Source organism: Zalophus californianus, chromosome 14 (genome assembly GCF_009762305.2).
Source record: "Zalophus californianus isolate mZalCal1 chromosome 14, mZalCal1.pri.v2, whole genome shotgun sequence".
Classification (NCBI taxonomy): Eukaryota; Metazoa; Chordata; class Mammalia; order Carnivora; family Otariidae; genus Zalophus; species Zalophus californianus.
The window spans coordinates 10,195,020-10,211,989 of NC_045608.1; positions in this window are offsets into that span (position 1 = coordinate 10,195,020).

Consider the following 16,970-nt stretch of genomic DNA (forward strand, 5'->3'; position numbering starts at 1 on the left):
GGCTGCATTTCATCTTTTCCAAGTGTTAATGGCGCTTCCCATCATGCAATGCTCCAAACAAATGCCAGGTTGTCTTCCTGGCGCTTTGCCATCTCAGAGAGTTCAAAGCATGATGGTTTCGTCATCTGCCCGTGAAGGCAAATTTTCATTCCAGCAACCTCGGCCATGAACAGCTTGGTCAGATCTGAACCCTCCTCCCTCCTCCCCCCTTTCCCAATTTTCCCATTTGTCAGGGATGACATCATATATTTGGGCCCCAAGGAAGTCAAACTTTGGATTGATAAGTCTCTGAATTTTCTCAGACTTCAGGCTCAGTTCCATGTGTCACCCTGATCTCCCTTCCACAGAGGGTGCGTTGCCCCAGCTGCTGGGGGTGCCAACAGCCTCCTGGTTCATCCCTCCAGGGATTCCTCAGCTGCAGAGCCCCCTTGCTCGTGTCCCCTTCCAGGCCAGCCTACAGCTCAAGCCCCGTCAAGGTGGAGTATGAAGGTCCAGCCGTCTGGACCCACAGGGAGCATCACTGCATTGGCACCATGACTCCCGGTGGGGTAGGCTGAGGGTGTGGTCGGGCCTGTATCATGCTCGGCTTCCCCTCTGCCCACTCATGCTTCCTTCCCCAACCTTCCACAGGGATCCATCCCAAGGGTCCTCCTTTTTTTTTTTTTAAGATTTTATTTATTTATTTGAGAGAGAGAATGAGAGAGAGAGAGAGAGGATGAGACGGGGGAGGGTCAGAGCGAGAAGCAGACTCCCCGCTGAGCAGGGAGCCCGATGCGGGACTCGATCCTGGGACTCCAGGATCATGACCTGAGCCGAAGGCAGCCGCCCAACCAACTGAGCCACCCAGGCGCCCCCAAGGGTCCTCCTTAATAAGTAGCTGGTATGTTAAACCGTGTCTCAGAGTAGGTTTTCTTGGGATTCCAACTTAGGACAGTGGATGGTCATCACAGCAACTCCCGACTAACTGACCCTGGGACCTTGGCTATGTCTCTCCACTTCTGTCTGTAAAATGGGGATAATGTCTACCTTTTTTTCCTTAAGATTTTATTTATTTGAGAGATAATGAGAGAGAGAGCCTGAGCCCAGGGAGGGAGGGGCAGAGGGAGAGGGAGAAGCAGGCTCCCCATTGAGCATGGAGCCCGACAGCAGGGCTCGATCCCGGGACCCCGGGATCATGACCTGGGCCGAAGGCAGACGCTTAATGACCGAGCCCATTACACCCTATTACAAAGTGATAGGGACCCGGCAGTGTGGCCTGCAGAAGGGGCCCTGGATTCTGAATCGGTCAGAAGGCCTGCATTCTACCCTCTGCTCACGTACACACGGGCGAGCCTGGGCCTCAGATGTCTATCTGCAAATGAGAATAACTAATATCTGCCTGGCTTGTTTCACAGCTTTGTTTCGAGGGTCAGGAGAACTGCAAAAATTATTTGGAAACTATAGAAAACCCCATCAATGCATGGATTATTAATAAACTAGTTAATTCATTATTTACTGCCTGTTTAATATGTACCAGGCATGGTGCAAAGTGCCGGAAATTTGGCTGTGAACAAGAAAGACACAGTCCCTGCCTTGTAAGAGTTCATAACTTGGTGGTGGTGGGGGTAAACAAAAAATAAGTAAAGACACAAATAAGTATATAATTGTATTTTGTGAAAGGAAAAATGGTAGGCACCAGGAAAAGGAGGTGTGTGTGTCTAGCAGTGAATATTTAGAGAATGTTTAAGGGGTATTGGGTTGGAGCTCAGGAAGGGGGCCTGTCTGAGGGGGGACATTTAGGATAAAACCTGGAGCCAGAGAAAGAGGCAGCTAGTCCGAAAGCAGGAAGAAGAGCATTTCTGCCAGAGGAAGGAGCACAGACAAAAGTCCTGGGGCAGGAAGGAGTTGTGCCTATCGTAGGAGTTAAACGCATGACTGTAGGGGGTGAAGGAAAAGACCAAAAGCCTAGGAAGACTCTGGGGAAGATTGGAACTCTGAGGTTCCAGTCATGATGGGGACGTCGGCCTCAGGGTGATGTGTGGAACGGACAGCCACGAAAAGGCTTTAAGGAGGTGAACGTTGCAATCCGACTTCCTAAAAAACAAAACAAAAAAAAAAAACAACAAAAACAAAACATGGCAAAGGAATGGAGTTGTTCTTCTTAGTGGCATCAGCATCCACGGTAACAATAATGGATGTTGGTCTCCATTGTAGCAAACATTCTGTTCTTTCCCCCATTTACCCTGAAAGCTAATTTTTTTTTCCGGGTTGTCTCATCTTTCCAAGACACCCCGATGGGAGGGAATTCCATCCTTCCCAGTATCTGGAGCTGCTGTTACAAGGAAGATCCCGTCTGATTTCGAGGGGAATGACTCAGACTTTTGCATGTTTTAAGCGAGAGAGGGATGCACAGGACCCATCCCACTGAGGACCATTCTCCTCTAGTCACTCTGCTTTGTGTCCAGATTCTCTCTCTGCCCACCTCCTGCCTCCCCACATGGTGGTCTGCCACCAGCGCAGCAAGTTCAGCCTGATGTTTGCATAATTTGAATAATAATTTCGCATAATAGAGGCTCTCATTTAAATGATGTAAATTTCCTCAGTCCTCTCTCCTGATTAGTATTCATCCATTCAGCGAGATCACTTTTAGGGGATGAGATAGAAATATTTACAAAAGACAGAGAATCAAGTGTGGAGGTTTTGAGGATTTTCTAGTGAAAATAGAAAAAATGTTTTTGTTGTTGTTTTGTTTGATACATTTGAGGGTGGAGGTTGGAGCTGATGGCATAACTTTTTATGCAACTCAGCGGATTTTCATGCACAATTTTCCCTGAGTCAGTTGGGGTCGGGGGAAGAGGGCATGGGGGATGGGATCTAAGAGTTAGGTCTAAGGGGAGGGAGAGAGGAGGACATCGGGAGGCAGTGGGTCCAACTCTTCTTGTGAGATGTACCTGAGGATGTCCTGCTGCCCTCTCCTTCCTCCCTCTGTAAATCCTCTGTATCTTCTGTGGATGCAGGCCTGGTGTGTATTTACCTCCTTGTCTCATGGGAGGAACGATGGACTTGGGGCTGGGCGGACCTGTGTATCTGTCAGGATTCTTTGGTTGTAAGCAACAGAAACCAACTCAGGCTCTGTTAAGTCAAAGGCATCCCCAGAAGGCTCAGCATGTGGGGAGGGGGCATCAAATCAGCCCAGTCTGGGTCCATGCCCACTTCTTGGCTTGGGGTGATGGGAGCACCTTGAAGACTCACACCTAACATTTGCAGCCCCTGAGGCATGAGTGCAAAGGGAGGCCCATATGCCATTTGTTTACATATTTGAAAATGACAAATCTTGCAAATAAACTTAACCCAAACATGATCTGTCCTCTTACTTTGGCACAAATACCAGAAGGAAGGACCTGGATACCCAGGTTTGAGTTTAGAGTCTTGGATACTTCAGAGTTATGGGCAGGAGTCGTGGCCTTTAGTGGAGGGTGGCGGTCAGCCCTCCGTGACCCCATAGGATGGGAGCCAGTAAAATGAATAATCCAACAGCACACCCTTCTTGCCTTCTGAGCTCTCACTGGCACCCCCCAGTGGCCTAACCGAGCTGACATCCAGAGGGCTTGGGACCCCACTGGTCCTGTCCACTGGGTTACCCTGCTTTGGCCAGGATGGGGACCCGGGACAGTGGGTTCCTGAAGGCAGCTGACACGTGTGGGTCCTGTGCACAGCCAGGCAGGATGCTAGATGTTGAGTAGGTGCCTGCTTTTAGCGTTGGGAGGCAAAGGGGGAGTGGTGTGACAATGGGGCAAAAAGAGCTGCAAGATTCTTTCTAGGGACGGGAGCTGAACCCTGCTTTGGCCAGTCCCTGCCGTGCAGGGCTGTGGGCTGGTGTTGCCAGGGGCTCTTGGTTTTGAAGAGTAGCCGGTCATCCAGAGTTTGCAAATAAGAAATTTTAATATTTAAACACACGGGCAGCTAATTAAAAAAAAAAAGATTTTAGAGCCCAGTGCAGGTCTAGTGGGCCCCATTCACAAATAAACTAGATTTGGTCCTGAGGCTGCTCTAAACAGAAACAAATTTGAGGCTTTTGTGTCCATTCCAAATTCCACGGGGGGAGAGTCTCTGACCTATTTGAGCTTGGTTGACCCTCCCTGCTCCAATCAGCCATGGCTGGGCAGAGGTCACGGCCCCGTGGCCCACTCAGCTAGGGACAGGCTGGTCGGTCCGGGAGCCCTGCAAGTCCCCTCAAGGGCAGTGGTGACCTACGGATCTATCGCAAGCACCGAGTGTGGGCTGCTCACGAGGCACCTCTCGGTTTCCCACCTCGGCTGTAACAAATGGCCACACACTTATTCATTATGTCACCGTGCTGAGGGTCAGATGTCCAAATGGACCAAAATGAAGGCGTCAGTAGGGCACATTCTTTCTGGAGCTCTCGAGGAGAATCCACTTCCTTGTATCTTCCAGCTTCCTGGAGGACAACGGCATACCTTGGCTTGCGGCAACTTCCTGCATTTGCCAAAACAGCAATGGCCTGTTGAGTCTTTTCTCACATTGCACCTGTGACGCTGATCTCCTTCCTTCTTCCCCATGTAAAGGACCCTGTGATTACACTGGGCGCCCCTGACGGTCCAGGACAATCTCTTCATTTGAAAGTCAGCTGCTTAGCTCCCTTCATCCCATCTGCTACTTGCATTCCCTCTTGTCATGGAAGGTAGCTCGTTCCCAGGTTCCAGGCATCAGGACTAGTACATCTTGGGGGGGGGGGGCATTTTTCTTCCTGCCTCGAGGCGGTTTCTGAGCTTTGCTGGCCATCTGCAAAATGGGGGGAGAATCATGCCTTCTTCATGGTTGTTAAAGGGCTCAGGTGTGCAGTGTACCAGGTCCAGTCCCTGGCACGCAGTAGACACTCCCAATAGTCCCTTTCCCTCCCTTCTTTGAGCTATTTGTTTCAATGTGGGCAGAGCCTCAGTTTACTCAAATGGCAAAGATAAACCAGTTCTGCCTACCTCAAAGGGTTGTTCCCTCATTCCCTGATTCCTTGATTCATTCATTCACTCATTTAATATTTATTGAGGGCCTACTATGTGCCAGGCACTGAGCTAGGTGCCGGGGCCGAGCAACAAATACCGAAGACATGAGGTTTTCTTCCAGGTGGCAGGGGAAATAGTAAATATGAAAATCGATTAATAATCACAATTATATATATTAATAGACAGAGGAACAAAGGAGGATAGAGGTGGTGGTTGTGGGGCAGTGGGATGCTATTTTAAATAGAAGGTTCAGGGAAAGCATGCCTGAGTGACATACGAAATGACAGAGAGTGGTTGTTGATTGACTTAATGATGTTAACACTGATTTCCAGCTTGATTATGGCAGAAATGGATAAGCTGATTGTTGGTAATCAGCATGCATTACGTAAGACTTCTTCCACAAACATTTGAATATTTTCTGGCTTCCTTTTTTTCTGTGTTGAATTTTACCATTTTTAAAAGAAGTGACCCAAAGGGCATATTCATCCATCCTTTTAGAACAGGATGGGACATTTTTCTGATTAGCTCATATTCCCTCTGGGGGACTCTGAAGGTAGCAGACAGAGAGACCCTGCCAGCCCTGTCCCCGGCTCCGTCTGTGACCTCCCTGCAATGCTCAGCGGCTGGAAGCCTCCACGGTCTCATTAATGTTGGAAAAGCACTTTGGGTCCCCAGCTGAAAAATAGCAGGAAAGGCAGGGCATAATTATTTTGTTTTTCCCACATCTTCGGTGTGCAGAAAGGCTGTTAGAGGCAGCCTGAACCTTCTCCATTGAGAATGGTGGGAAGACAGGGAAGAAGAGAGGGCTTCTGGCCTCTGGCTGAGGACAGGTCATGTGCTGGTCAGAGCCACAAGGAGATGGACCCTGGCTGGAAGCAAATGACAGTAATAATAGCTTTGATTTGCTATGCACCAGCTTACTGGCTTCCCATCAGCCCTAATGGGAGTGATGATCCCCATTTTACAGATGAGAAAACCGAGGCTCAGAGAGGGTAAGTGATATGCTTAAGAAAGTCGATGAGCTACAATTAAACTCAGCTCCACCTGGACTCACTATAACACATTTCTGCTTCCCAAAATACATCCAAACCTTCGCACTTTTCTCCACCCCCACTGCCATCACTGTGTCCAGCCACTGTCACATCTCACCTGGATGGTCGCAGCAGCCTCTGCCCTGGTCTCCCTGATTACGTCCCCCCACCGCCCTCTACCCTGTGGTCTGTTCTCAACCCAGCAGCCCCAGAGATGCTCAGTCCCTTCTCTGCTTAAAACTCTTTGGTGGCATATGGCAAAAAAACAAAACAAAACAAAACAAAATAAAACAAAACAAACTCTTTGGTGGCTCCCATACTACACCCTGTAGCCTTGCCCTGGCTCACAAGCCCATATGTTCCTTCTTTGTCCTCAGCTCTTGTCATTTGTCCCTTTGCCCTCCTCACTTCCGTCACATGGGCCTCCCTGCTTTTTTGTAATCATACCAGGAATTCTTCTACCTCAGGGCCTTTGCACTAGCTGTTCCCTCTGCCTAGAATATTCTTCCTCAGAAAGCCACATAGACCTGTTTCAAGTCTTTGCTCAGAAGTCACTTCACTGACCCATCTCTGATAACTTTTTTTTAAATTGCATTTTTCCCTTCCACTCCAGTTCCCTCCTCTTTCTTTATTTTTCTCCCTCGGACTTCTCAGTATTTAACAGATTCTATCACTTACTTCTTTGTTTGTTATCCACACTTCTCCATGAGAATGTCCACTCCATGAAAGCCAGGTGTTTGTCTGTCATGCTCTGCTGCATCCCCAGCATCAAGAACAGTGCTGGGCACATAGTATGTGCTCAATAAATATTGAGTGAATGACTCCAAAGCTTTTGTTCTGTCCACCACACCTACTACTTTGGTGGCTTGGCTTCTTGTCTGGAAGAACTCCACATCCTTGCCAACACTTGCTATAGTCAGACATTTCCATTTTCTCCAATATGCGGGCATAAAATAGTATCTCTTTATGATTTTCAAATACTTCTTGATATGCTTGGGCGCTCGGGTTTTGACATGTCTGAGGGGCAGTGGGTCTGTTTCTCCCTCTCGTTGGGAGACTGGAGTTCTCAAGGAGACCATCTCGTGGCATTTCTTGAGAAAATGGGAAATGGGTCTTTTGTTTTGGGTTATTATAAGACAAGCAACTCACGTAAAACAAAGTTAGCATCTGCTCTGCACACCGGGTTTAATATTTAGGGATACTTTAAAACCAAGGAAAAGGCAGAGTTATTAATAAACAGTTGAGGGGAAGTGTGAAGAGAGAGTATGAAAATCTTCAATTGAAAAAGCAACTGTAGTTAACATCCAAAATGAGACCTTCCTTAGCATTCTGCTCTGCTCATTTGCAAATTAAGAGATGTATTGTTTTAAAAATAATTAAGTCTAATTTTGTTTTTTTGGGAGATAGCTCTCCACTGGTTTGAAAATCTTTATTTGCAATGCTCTGAATACAGATTAATCTCCATTGCTAAGCCAAGTGTTTGCTGTTTATGTATACTCAAATGCTCACCGAGGCAAAGCTGGTGTCTCCGGAGAAGTGATGGCTGGGGTTCTGGGGAGTTATATTTGGAGTCCTTTGTGAACTCCAGAATTCCTTTAGAGCAGAGATCTTAGCAACTATCAAGTCTGGTTTTCTTTATTTTACAGGTGTGAAAGCGGAGGCCCAGACTGTTGAAGGACTTGTCTAAAAGTCATACAGCAAGTCTGCAGCAGGACTGGGATTGTCCACCAAACCCGTGTGTCCCATTCTTCAGTCATGCTTTTAACATATACGTGTGCTACCTGTACTGTTGTTTATGTGAAGGTTTTCTCCTTTAAATCAATTCACTTGTAAAACATGAAGCTGTTTATTTAAAAGGAAAAAAAAAGTCACAGATGTAAATATCTCATTACTCACTGAGATAGTGCGTGAACATTAATACAAGGCAAACCAAACAATGATATTAAGTTCTAGTAAGGCCGCTGTGATTGGTTAAGACAGCGACTCATGTAAAACAAAAGTTAACATCTGCTCTGCATATTTAGGCATACTTAGAACTTTGGGCTGAGACTGGATCTCTGTTGAAAGGAGACAAAAGCAGGTGTTCGGTACCTGAAACACCAGCCTGAGACTTTCTCCCTGTTGTCATTATCAGGTTTGGAAGGGAATGGAAAGAGGATCAGTTTCTCCCAAGGTGATTAGTAGGATCTAAAATTATCTCTCAAGAACCACTAGAGGTCCTCATTTTAGATGAATCTGGACCATGAGAGCTTCTCTCTCTTTCTTCTTTCCCTCCCTCCTTTGTAGCTAGGAGAGGCCCTGTAGTAGATAGATACATAAGGGAAGTATCAAATGGTAGCTTTCAGGAATGTTCTTTAAAAGGCAGCTGTTTGGGTCTTTTGCTTTTATTTCTTCATTTTTTCCTCTTTCCTGCTGGTTGGAATTTGGATGTGATGGCTGCAATCAGGCAGCCATAGTGGATAATGAGGTGACCATAAGAATGGAGTCTGTCTACAGTGCAGCAACAAGATAGAAGAAGCCTGGCTCCCTGAGCCTCTGGATTTTTTTTTTTTTTTTTTTTTTTTGTAAAAGAGAAATGAGCTTCTATCTTGTATAGTTCCTGTTACACTGGGTCTCTGCTGTTCATAGTCCTAGTTCATTCTAATACAAAAGGAGAATAAGTGAACTCTGGATTAGCAGTTAGAAGATCTGAGTTCTAGTCCCATTTCTCCAACTCATACTCACATCCATGTGAGTGAAAAAAGAAATAGTCCTGGCTTTGTGCTCCCCAGCACCTATTTTAAGCTTCCAATGAGGTTTGCCCCTTGGAAACTCTCCGTTCTGCTCAGAGCTCTGTGTGTTTCTATTCCAAGGCAGTGGTGGGAGCGGGGTGCCCAGGGAAGGAGCAGGGTGGGGGCTGGTTTCTGCCTGAGTTTATCTCAGGTGTTACCCTGTTGAGGAGGTGATTGAGGTACAAATGGGACCCAGGGGTGTGAGAGAATTCTGTATGAGAGGGATAGTGGTCCTCGATAACTACTAAATAGTATCACACATAGAGCATGTCTGTCCTTAAACTGCCTTATCTCCTTCCTGCCAAACCATGCCAAGCGTATCCATAAAAGTGCAAACAACTCATTCCTCTCTTCCCGTCAGAACATCCTCAGCAGCTGCATAGTTGTTATGTATTTTAAATAAAGCATTTAAAAGCTCTCAGAATTTAGCAACAATCACCATGGATACTCATCACTGAAATCCTTTGTTACCATGGCAACATTCCACCCTTCACCCCCCCACCCCCCACCCCCATCTTGCCTGTTTACCCTGAAACTGACACATTGGTTATGGTGAATGATAGGAAAAGATTTGAGTGGAACTTCCAAGGGCGTAGAAGCATGAAATGTCTTGCCAGAAAATAGGTATTTTTCCATTATTGTAATAAGTACTCTGTTTCACTCTCCGATTTTACCCAGGATAGATGACTGTTATTACAGGGGGAAAGAGGGAGATCAGTGATGAATTAAAGCAAAAATGATCCCTTTTGTCATCTGCAGGTGATTTTTAATAGTCCTTCTTGTTGCATTCAAAATGTGGTGAGTAGCAACCTACAAGTATTAAGACCTGAGTGTCATTTGACCTACTTCTTGCAGTTTTCCAATACTCACCAAGAAAACCCTTTAGAAGCAACCAACAAATCTGTGCAAAGGTATTCACAGCAACCTTTAGGGAATGGTGAGGAACAAGAAAGGACTGTGTGCCGGAGGTTGAGAGTGGTTGGGTGAAGTGAACAGAATGTGACACAGACAATCTTTTGTAGCATTTCCGGATGACAAATAGGACATGACTGTGCATTTACTACTTTGGAAGAATAACGTGCAGCAAATCAAGCAAAATACAGTTGATCCCAGTGATTATGGGCATGGGCTCTGAAAATGTTTGCACGTACCTTAAGCGAGATTAGAGAGAATGGGGGGATTCTGAACGCTTTTTGGGTCAATGACATTTTTAGAAATCCAAGAATGTCTTGGACCATCTCCCCAGAAAAATCCCTAGACATACAACATTTTGCGTGTAATTCTAGGAGATTCGTTGGTCTCTTGACATCCATTCGAGGGCCACCCCTCCCCCACAAGGGCCCATCCACTCTGGATTTAAAGCATAATGTTCATTATTTCCAGTCTTGGTCATTAAGTTGGTTACTTCCATTAAAAAGCCCAAACCCCAACTAAAACATGTTCAGAGATTTGGGATGTACTACTTGTTTGCTGTTTGTTTTCCCCTAGTAGAATGTGAGCTCATGGCAACAAGGGTATTGGATAGCCTTGTTTGCTGTCTGTATCTCCAGGACCTAGAACAGTGTCTGTTCCAGTAGCAGCTGTTCAATATTTCCTGAAGGAAGGAATTCCTTAACAGCATGTCCAGATGCAAAGCATTATTATTAGAATTACAACTTTGTGCAAGAATCATCCATGTTATTGCATGTGGCAAACCATTTATCCACCTTGCTGTACAGGGCACAAAACTCCACGTGTGAATACAGTACAATGCAATCATCCATTCTACTGTTGGTGGGCATTTGCGTCCAGTTTCTTTTTGATTTTTTTTTTGCTATTATGAATAGTACCACCTGGAACATTCCAGCACATGTCTTTTATTGAACAGATGGATGCATTTCCATAAGAATGGAATTGCTAGATGACGGTGTCTATGCATGTGTAGTTCTAGAAGACGTTGCTAAACAGTTTTCTAAAGTGGTTGTACCAACTTGTGCAGCTGTTCAGGTGATTCTGCCTGTCTCTCTGTGTCCAGGCCTACTGTGCCATTCCACGGTCCCGTATTCCCTGTAAAGCCACATGTGGACATATTCAGCCCCTTCTTTCCTCAGGGCAGTTTCTTTCTTAGTGAGCCATTCACCTCTGCCTGTGTGATTTACCTCCTTACAAAAGCTCCCCTCTTTCCATCAGTTGCCTCAAAACATTAGATGCTAATGCTTGTTGAATACATGAGTGACTAATTCAAATCTTCTGGGACAAATCCCAAACGTTTGCTGTCCTGTTTTTATTTTTGAGCCACATGTTAAGAGGAAAACTCTGAGCCATTGAAACCCATGGAATTAAGAACATGTCACTGGCTAAAAAGGACCACATTGTTCTAATGCTCAGCTTATGCCACAGCCACTGCAAGCCAGGAGAAGATTTGCCCCTAGGGTAGCTGGACCAAAGGGAATTTCAGGAATCCGCCTCCAGAACTGGGTTGGGATGCCACGTGGAATTCCAGGAACCTGTCAAGGTGGGTTGTGAGGCTTGTTTCTACTGTGTGTTATTCCCCCGAGATGAAATGTTGCAAGCTCATCATTTGTCCCGTGACCCAGAGGCTCGAATCTTGACTTCCGAGACCGGGGGAATGGAAGGAAAAACACAAAACCACACCGAGGGCCTAGTGTGGGGAAGGTCTGTTTCCTACAAGACCTCATTTCATTTCCTTGAATTCCTCAGTAATACCAGCATCCTCTTCTTCAGTCTTCCCCTCTCGGGGAACAGCCTCTTGGTTTCCCTCGCTCATAGAGCCAGAAACGTCGGTGCTACCCTTGACAGGCCTCTTGCCCTCATTCCTGCATCCACTCCATTGCCAAGCCCTGCAGTTCCTACTTCCAAATATATCTCCAACCTTCCCACTGCTGTCCACCCCCACTGCCTCCATCCCAGTCCAAACTATGACGGTACCCTCCAGAACCCCTGCCAACAGGCTCCAAGCTGGACTTCGGCTGCCACTCGCGTTACCCACAGCCTCTTCTCCACCAGAGTGAGCTTTGCAAATCTCTCTGCTGAAAATCCTTCACTGACTCCCTGCAGCGGATGCTGTGAGCACCCTGCTTATATCCCCTTGGCACACCCCGTTTCTGGACATGCAGAGCTGGTGGCTTGCAACAGGAGCACCTAAGCCTCAGCTGAGAGTTTATCTGGCTATTTATAGGGCAGGCTACCAGTGCCAGGAGGTAGCACCCCTCTCTCCTCCTCCAACGAGCCTCACCTGATGGCGGCTGGTAGCTGGTGGATAAATACCGCAGATCACTCGCCCCTAGGCTGGGGATTACGTTGAGTGGGGATTGGGCCCTGTTGCCCCAGTGGTAATCTGCTTAGTGTTGTGCTCTCTTTCTGCTTCCTTCCTTGGCCTCACCCTCTCCTCTACCACTGCCTCCTGAGGCCACTTCCCCCAAATACATTATTTGCCCTCACATCTTTGTCTCAGGGTCTGCGGTTGGAGGAGGTCGTGGAGAGGACGAGACAGCCGCTGGATCCTCCAGCGGGACCTGGGCAACCGGAGGCTCCTCGCCACCTCCCCTGTCCTTGGAATGTGCCTTCTGCCCTCTGTTTCCACAGTGGGAGCCGTTTTCAAGGACACAGCGCTGAGAGAGCAATGTGGTCTTGAGGTCATCTGGACCCTATAGGTGACTGAACCTGTCTTTGTTCCCTCCATTGGCCTGGAGGACCTGATAGCACATCGAGAAGCCCTTACTAAAATCACCCTACAAGACCTAAATGAGAGCCAACAAATCCTGTCCTCCTGAACACCGAAACGTCTCCAAGGAGAAGAGCCATCTTCTGAAACAGGACAGCCTTGGACATTCTCTCTGCCTTGCCGGGACGCACTGGTGCCATTACCCAGAGTGTTGTGCATTTATACCCAATGAGACTGTGAACGTACCATCTTTATTAAATCACATGAGGACACTTAAAAAGCCCCACAGCGATCTGACCCCCAGCCTAGGGGACTTAATAAATCAGTGGCTAAGATCATGGGGCTCTCGGTGGAAAAAAATTGTTACTTATTTTGGAAATCATTATCATGATCTGTGTTTTCCACGTATTTATATCGGTTGCTGTGGGATCTGCCTCCCGTGTGGCCGGATAGCCTCCCAACGAGCCACCTCCATGCTAGCCAAATCTCTCGCTGACTGCTCCAGACACACTGCCGAGGAGGGCGGGCGGGGGGGGGGGGGTGGAGATCATCAGAGCCGGTCACGGTCACGAGGGGTGCAGTGTTGGTGGCGGTCACAGAGGGGACGTGACCCCAGCTTGACCCGTCAGCTGGCCGGGGGAGATCGGGAGGTCACCAGCTCCTCACCCCTCCCCTTGAAATGTGCGCTCCGCCCACCGTTCCCACGGGGGGAGCCATTCTCAAGGACATAGCCTTGAGAGAGGAAGGTGTTCCTGAGACCAAGGTGACAACCCGTTAAGACCTCTGTGTAAACTTTTAAGGTTCTGGCTGCTGTGCGGAAACCCCCTTGTCCTGGCTGCCAAGACGAGCCTGGTAAGTCGCCGACTTGTGATCACCGCCTCCGGCTCTGGAGGGGCTGCCCCTTTCTTGCGCCTCTCCCTGCGCTCCGTGTGCGCAGGCGCGGGGGCAGGTTAGGAACCGACATCCGCTTTTGGGGAAAGCCGAATTCGGACCCTCCGCACTGCTTGCAAGATAATGTCCACATGCACCATCTGGTCTACAGTGCAGGTATAACCTGGTCCGCACTCCCGCCTCCTTCCTTACTCCACTGCCCTGTGCTTTTCCGCAGACACTCGGAGGTTCTGCGGCCTCAGGGCCTTTTCACAGGCTCTTTTGACCTTCTGGTTTCTGGTTTCATTTAGGGGCTATTTCCCCCCAGAAGAGCCTTCTCTCACTCCTCAATTTAAATTCAGCACCCTAGGGGCGCCTCAGTCAGTGGAGCCGGTGGCTCTTGATCTCAGGGTTGTGGTTTGGGTCCCACGTTGAGTATAAAGATTACTTAAAAAAAAAAAAAAAAATCCAGCACCCCATGTTGTCCCCTCTCTCAGTTCCCTGTTCCTTTCCTTCCTAGCATGTATCACAATTTGTCTCCTTATTTGTTTAATGTTTACGTTCCTTCCCAAAGTGTGAACCTCTTTGAGGATAGGCGTATCTGTTTCCTCCACCACTGCCGGCTCACAACCCGGTTCACAGAGGTGCTCAACAACTGTTGATTAAACGAACGAATAAAGCGTTACTATTATCCTCATTTCGCAGATGAATAAGCTGACACTCAGGGTGGCTGAATCATTTGCTCGAGATCACACGTCTACAAAGTGAATGGGGCTGGATTTAAAGCCAGCACTGCCTCTTCGGTACATGTCTAGGAGTGGGACAGCTGAGTCATATGGTAAGTTGTATCTTTACCTTTATAAGGGTCTGCAAACTGATTTCCAAGGTTATTTACCATTTTATATCTCCACCAGGAACTGGCAGGAGGCACGGGCGGGGTGGCAGACTGGGTCAGAGGCAGGTACTGTCTGTGGATCGGATGTTGTATCCTCCTAAAATGCCTCTGATGAAATCCTAACCCTAATGTGATGGTATTTGGAGCTGGAGCCTTTGGAAGGTGATTAGGTTAGATTAGGTTATGAGAGTGGAGCCCTCCGTATCCTCGTGAAAAAGCGGAAGAGACAGAGACCTCTCTCGGTGTGCACGCACCAAGGAAAGCCATGTGAGGACATAACCAGCAAGAGGACCCTCATCAGGGACTCTGCCATGCCTGCACCCTGTCAGACCTCCAGTCCCCAGGACTGTGAGCAGTAATGCTGGTTGTTGAAGCTGCTTAGTCTGTAGTGTTCTGCTAGAGCCCCAGGGATCTGTGGAAAATTCAGAAGGCGTGAACTTGTCCTCCAAGGAACTCACAGGCCTGCTCCCTTCCGGGGACTGAAATAAGTAAGGGCTGTCCTAGGAATTGTAAACACCCACTGTCCATCAACTAATGAGTGGGTCAAGAAAAGGTGATATGCATCCATACAATGGAATGCTGATCCGTGCTACCAGTGAAAAGAGGATGCTCAGTGAAAGAAGCCAGTCCCAGAAGACCACATAAGGTATAATCCCATTTATATGAAACATCCAGAACAGGCAAATCCGGAGAATTAGAGAGGAGATTGGTGGTTGCCAGGGGCTGGAGGGGGCGGGGGGGTGTGGTTAGAAAGGGGAGTGACTGCTGGACAGGTACAAGGTCTCTTTTTTGGGGTGATGAAGGTGCTTTGGAACGAGACAGAGGTGATGGTTGCACAACATGGTGAATGGGCTTACGTCCCTGAAATGGTTAATTTTATGCCATGTGAATTTTACCTTCGCAGCGGAGGCATAGTTCCGGGCCTCCGGTGGGGCTGCTGTGCTGCCCGGGTGCCCGGTCGCCATTCACATAGTCATTCGGCACGAGTGGCGCCTCCTAGCGGTGGGGGAGGACGCGGCGGCTCTGCTTTCGCCGTCAGACACAGACCCGGCTTGCTGGGAAATGCCAGCGGCTCTATTCTCTCTTCAAAGAGGCTCAGGAACCGGGGAATGTGGCCTTGGTGACCCAGACTCCAATTAGGAAAGCTGTGTTGGAGGCTGGCACACAGGTGGCTGCAGGTGGCTGGTGAGATGCCCAGACAGCCGTGAGAGCGGCCCCTGCCATCCCTACCGATTCCCTGTCCCAGGGTTGTCTGCTGGTTCAAGGTGCAGAGTGAGGTGTAGTGCTCGGTAATTGCATTGAGCTGGAGATGCTCACTTCCCAATTACTGGACTTTTGAAGTTATTTGATGTGGGCAAAACCTCTGCACTGCTCACCTGCCTCCAAGCTGCAGCAGGAACAGGGAGACAGGCTCAGCCCCAAGACAGACTAAATGCCAGAGATGCCTCTGTCCCTTTTGGTGTCAGCGATTCCCTCCTGGGCACAGCTGGGCCAGGACAGGCACTTCAAAATCATCATGTTTATTGAAGTGTCATTTATGGGCAGTCGTGCTAAGAACAATCATCTCAATGGTGATATGATTTATGTGCAACAATGCACCCATTTTAAGTGGACAGTTGGATGAGGTTTGATAGATTTATATACCTATATAACCACCACTCCAGTAAAGATAAAGAATATTCCCATCACCCCAGAAACTTTCTGCATATCCCTTTGCCATTAATCACCATCCCCTCAACCCCAGACAGCCACTGACTGATCTGCTTTGTATCACTGTAGATCCCTAGTGGATACAATGTGTAATATTTTCTTTTTTTTTTTTTAAAGATTTTATTTATTTATTTGAGAGAGAGAATGAGAGAGAGCATGAGAGGGAAGAGGGTCAGAGGGAGAAGCAGACTCCCTGCTGAGCAGGGAGCCCGATGTGGGACTCGATCCCGGGACTCCAGGATCATGACCTGAGCCGAAGGCAGTCGCTTAACCAACTGAACCACCCAGGCACCCTGTGTAATATTTTCTATCTGGCTTCTTTTGCTGGGCAGGATGTTTCTGCTATTCATCCATGTTATTATGGGTGTCAGTAGTTCATTCCCTTTCTGTTGCTAAATAGTATTCCATTCTGTGGATATGCCACAATTTGTTTCTCTATGCACACATCAACGGACATTTGGGTCACCTCCAGCTTGGGGCTTTGATGAATAAAGCTGCTGTGTGCAAGTCTCTCTGTGGGCATATGTTTTCATTTCTCTTGGGTAAAGGCCTAGGAGTGGAATTGCTGGGTTGTGTGATGAGTGTATATCTAGCTTTATAAGAAATTGCCAGACTCTTTTCCAAAGTTGTTCCATTTTGCATTCCTACCAGCACCCTATGAAAGTTCCAGTTGCTCTACATCCTCACAAACACTCGATATTGTCAGTCTTATTAGTTTTAGCCATTCTGGTAGGTGGCGTGTAGTGGTATCTCACTGAAGTTTTAATTTGCATTCCCCTGATGACTAATGCTGTTGCACACCTTTTCAGGTGCTTATTGGCCATTTATATACCTTCTTTTGTGAACTGTCTGTTTAGATCTTTTGCCCACATTTTATTGGGTTATTTGCTTATTATTGAATTATAAGATGATATTCCAAAGGCAAGGAATGAAGTTATTCAAAATTCTCAGTGTGATGGGAGGCGTTCCTAGCCTCCCTTTCTCTCTGGGGGTCTGGCCAGGATAACAGGGGTTGGGGGGGCAGCTTTG